The sequence below is a fragment of the Scylla paramamosain genome, chromosome 9 (assembly GCF_035594125.1).
Source record: "Scylla paramamosain isolate STU-SP2022 chromosome 9, ASM3559412v1, whole genome shotgun sequence".
Lineage (NCBI taxonomy): Eukaryota > Metazoa > Arthropoda > Malacostraca > Decapoda > Portunidae > Scylla > Scylla paramamosain.
The window spans coordinates 29,272,501-29,277,500 of record NC_087159.1 but is presented as its reverse complement, the minus strand read 5'-3'; the positions used below and the strand labels follow the sequence as shown (position 1 = coordinate 29,277,500).

General features: G+C 52.6%; 1 protein-coding gene across 26 annotated transcripts in view; it reads right to left on the bottom strand.

Moving 5' to 3' along the window:
• The window catches only part of LOC135103850 (retinoic acid receptor RXR-like), a 57,428-nt gene that overhangs the window by 25,952 nt on the left and 26,476 nt on the right, over window positions 1–5,000 (bottom strand). The gene's annotated exons all lie outside the window — the stretch shown is intronic.

Genomic DNA, 5,000 nt, shown 5'->3' with positions numbered 1-5,000 from the left:
GTGGCGGCGCTCACCTGAGTGTGGCAACCTTCCCTCCCTCCCTCCTTCCCTCTCCCCTCCTTCCCTCACTCGAAACCCGCAGGCAGGGAAGGTAAGAAGGAGAAGGAGGAGGAGGAGGAGGAGGAGGAGGAGGAGGAGGAGGAGGAGGAGGAGGAGGAGGAGGAGGAGGAGGAAGCATTTTGAAGGCAAGTGTGGACTGTGGAAGGAGGAAAAGTGCACAGATGGAGAGAGAGAGAGAGAGAGAGAGAGAGAGAGAGAGAGAGAGAGAGAGAGAGAGAGAGAGAGAGAGAGAGAGAGAGAGAGAGAGAGAGAGAGAGAGAGAGAGAGAGAGAGAGAGAGAGAGAGAGAGAGAGGTAATGTTTTAATCATTCCTCTCACCTGGAAACACAATGCAATAATGTTTTAATTGCTATTTTTCCTCCCTTCCTCTTCCGATGTTCACCCTTATCCTGCCGTCCGTCTGTCTGTCTGTCTGTCTGTCTATCTTCTCATCCACCTGTCTATTTATATAATCTGTTGTCTATGCATCTATTACTCAATCTATTTACTTATACATTAATGCGCTTGCTTATCTGTCAATCTATATTAGTCTATCTATATAATCTACTACCCATAAGTCTATTAGCCAATCAATTTGCGTGTTTGTCTACCTGTCTATTTCCCTGTCTAATCGTTTACATATGTCTGTCTATCCGTCTATTAGTCAATCTTGTCTACAAATTTCTGTCTATCCGTCTGTCTGTTCTCATCCGTTAGTCACTATTCACATAAGCTTGTTTATTTATTTATGTCTGTCTATCTGTCAATCTATTCCGACAGCAAATCCGTGGGAAGGGGAAGGAGAAGGAAGGTCTTGTGGTCGCCAGTGGAAGTGAAGGGAAGGATGGAAGGATACGAGGAGGAGGAGGAGGAGGAGGAGGAGGAGGAGGAGGAGGAGGAGGAGGAGGAGGTTATGTCTGGTTCGGCACCGGAAGTTACAATGGTCGTTTCTGTAGTTACTCCTGTCCCTTCTCTCTCTCTCTCTCTCTCTCTCTCTCTCTCTCTCACGCAACCTTTTACTGCCACCTTCCCCCCTCCTCCTCCTCCTCTTCCAATTATTTACCCATTCGAGGCTGACTCTACCATCTCTCTCTCTCTCTCTCTCTCTCTCTCTCTCTCTCTCTCTCTCTCTCTCTCTCTCTCTCTCTCTCTCTCTCTCTCTCGATAGTCCACTTAGTTAACGATAAAAGATGAAAAAACTCGTTGATGCATAATTAGCGAGAGGAAAAGGAAGGAGGAGGAGGAGGAGGAGGAGGAGGAGGAGGAGGAGGAGAGGCAACAGCTGAAAGACAGGAAGTGAGGGCATGAGAAGATGAAGAAAAGAGGAAATATTATTTGGCCAGATGGCGGAAAGGAGGGAAGGATGAAAGAAAAGGAGAGAAAAAAAGAAGGAAGGAGAGTGAGGAGGAAAACTAAGAAGATGAATGGACAGAGAAGAAATGGAGAGAGAGAGAGAGAGAGAGAGAGAGAGAGAGAGAGAGAGAGAGAGAGAGAGAGAGAGAGATGGAATGAAAGAGTGGAGGAAAGGAGGTAAACATGGAGAGAGAGAGAAACGGGAAGGAATACATAGCGATCAGTACGGGAGGTGGTGCAAAGAGTGGAGAGAGAGAGAGAGAGAGAGAGAGAGAGAGAGAGAGAGAGAGAGAGAGAGAGAGAGAGAGAGAGAGAGAGAGAGAGAGAGAGAGAGAGAGAGGGAAACAGACTGATCTGCACAACAGGACACAATCACGACGGTTTGTTTACCTTTAAGCGCCGAGACCCCAAGATTTCCCTTTCCTTTCTCCCCCTCTCCCTCCCACCTCTCTCTCTTTCCCTCTCCCTCTCTCACCACATGCTCCCCTGTCTATGCTCCTCACACTCCCACCCTCCCCCGTCCCTCTCCCTCCCGTCACACCACCACTCAACTGCAACGCAATTCATCTTAACTTGCACTATCACCTTCCCTCACCTGCCCTTCCCTCTCCCTCTCTCCCTCTCTCCCTCCAGGTAAAGGAATGGCCGCCTCACTCAAACAGGACCAGGAGCACCGGGGCCTTGGCTTTACATTCCATTAGGTGGCCTTGTGAAGCAGCACCAGCAAGAGAGAGAGAGAGGGGGGAGAGGGGGTGGAAAGGTGTCTTAATGAAGCTCTCAAGAATAAGGAAAAAATGGTTCTGTTATTGCACAGGGACAAAATAAAGACGGTGTTTTTCTTGATTTTTTGTTTCCCATTCCTTCATCTCCTCCCTCCCCTTCATCCCCCTTCCGTATTGATTCACTTCCTTTTCTGGACTTGTGTTTTTCTCACCTCCATTTACGTACACGCGTGTTTTCGGTATGTGTGTGTGTGTGTGCGTGTGTGCGCAAAAATAAGACTATTACTTCCGCCAGTGGTGCACACACGAGGACCGCTGACTGAGGGCACAACCTTGGGCGCCGCACCCAACTGGCTACTACTGCCCCTCCCTCACTCTTTCTCTCCCTCCATCCTGCGTCAGCCTCGCCAGCACCGCCCCTCGTTTCCCCGCCGCGTCCGTCACGTCAAGAGGCTGTGTCATCAGCAAACCTGTCAACATTCCTTGGGGCGGGGCACTCCACGCCTGGCCTGGCTTCTCGCTCACTGCGTCCCCGACCAAGTCACCTTTCCAGGGCCACGCCACGCGGGCTCTTCCCCCAAGCCCGAGGCAGTGACTAAGTGTTTCGCAAGCGTCCCTGTCGCCTGTCGCCACAAGGCAGCAGCTACCCCGCCCCACGTGCTCCAGGAAGCGACGTCCCTGCTCCAAACATGACCACCCGCCTCATGCGGTCCACGCCGCCACACTGTCCGCCTGTCCCCGGTGGTCCACGCCTGACATTCACCGCCGTCACGTGGTGCACGCCGCGGCACTATGCTGGCCGGTGACCTTGAGGCGACCTTCGCACGCGTTCCACACGGGTAGACAAAACCAGCCAGGCCGCGCCTTTGGTACCCACGCCCCCATGACGGGCGTGGCTGCGCGGCGCTCTGGCGCCTAAAGTAACTGCCACGTTATTGGTCCCATTGTCGCCACATTGGGCGTCACCGCAGGCGCTGCATAACGCCCGCGCCGCCGTCCCAGGGGCACGGAGGGCGAAGCCTCACTTCCCTGGCGAGGGAGCGGTGCCCAGGACCGGCTCGCGTTAGGTGTGGCCACGGCAGGCGAAGGGCACGCCGCCTCGCCCAGATCAGCAGCAGGCCACCATAGCCCGCTGGGCACTGTGAATGGGGTGCGCGCGTATACACACACACACACACACACACACACACACACACACACACACACACACACACACACACACACACACACACACACAGGGGCCACATCAAGAATTACAGCATCCGCTACTACAGGACCTCAGGTGACAACCAAAACCCATCTGCTCCGTCGCGCCGGCCGCCTCGCCGTGCCCTGCCTGTCCACACCCTCACATACGCTCCCCGCGCCCCTCTACGCCACATACAGCAATCACCGCCCCCCCTTAGGCCAGACCCATCCCTCCCCGGCGACCTCCCATCCCCTGTGCTAGATACCCGAAGGACTTTCTCCGCCGCGTCACGACCTTCCCGCCACATAATCTACCTACTACTTACTTTCTTACTTTCCCTCTAATCCTTTCTCCCGCAGGCCGGCACCCCCATCCCTCCCCCTCCTCTAGAGCAGTACCCAATTAATGCCCCCAATCCCTCTCCCCTCCTACTCATACTCATTTACCATCCTTCCCTCCTGTCATCTTCATCTCCTCCTCCTCGTGCGTCACAAGATACAGGTGAGGCCTCTACTCACATCTTGACAAGTGCAATGAGAGAAAGAGAGGGAGCGACCATGAAATTGCTCGTGTGTGTGTGTGTGTGTGTGTGTGTGTGTGTGTGTGTGTGTGTGTGTGTGTGTGTGTGTGTGTGTGTGTGTGTGTGTGTGTGTGTGTGTGTGTGTGTGTGTATGTTATTACATGACTCCCATCGTGTTGTCATGGCGACTCGACCCACACGTCTCTCTCTCTCTCTCTCTCTCTCTCTCTCTCTCTGCGCCCCGAGGCAGGCAGGATAATGAGGCAGGTCTGGGCACGCCTTGCGACACGGGACATCGGCTACTGGAAGCAACAATGGAGGAGGAGGAGGAGGAGGACAGGGACAAGAATAGAAAGGGGAGGGAAGAGGTATAAGAGAAGGGAGGAAAGATGATTGAAGCAAGTAAAGACATGATGGTGGTGGAGAAAGAGAGAGAGAGAGAGAGAGAGAGAGAGAGAGAGAGAGAGAGAGAGAGAGAGAGAGAGAGAGAGAGAGAGAGAGAGAGAGAGAGAGAGAGAGAGAGAGAATGTTAAATGGATGAGATATACCGGTGGTGAAGTTAGTGATGAGGAGAGGGTGTGGTGATGGTAGCGGGAGAGAAGCAGGAAAGGTGGAGATAATACGAGGGAGATAGTGGTGTTGAAGATGAGGGTGAGTGAGAGATATGGGTTGAGAGAGAGAGAGAGAGAGAGAGAGAGAGAGAGAGAGAGAGAGAGAGAGAGAGAGAGAGAGAGAGAGAGAGAGAGAGAGAGAGAGAGAGAGGGGGAAGGACAGATATAGGTTACAAAGATATGCATCAGATACAATGTAGATTATCATGCACACACACACACACACACACACACACACACACACATATTGGAGCTCGTGCGGACATTTAACATTGGGCATTTCTACGTGTGTGTGTGTGTGTGTGTGTGTGTGTGTGTGTGTGTGTGTGTGTGTGTGTGTGTGTGTGTGTGTGTGTGTGTGTGTGTGTGTGAGAGGAAAGTAAAAACCAGAGTGGAGGAGGCAGAGGAGGATTAAGGGTCAGAAAAAGAATCGGGGGGAAAGACAATAGAGGAAGAGGAGGAGGAGGAAAATATGGTGGCCGAACACGAATAGTTTTCACACACACACACACACACACACACACACACACACACACACACAATGCTCTTTCCTCCAGTCTCCGACC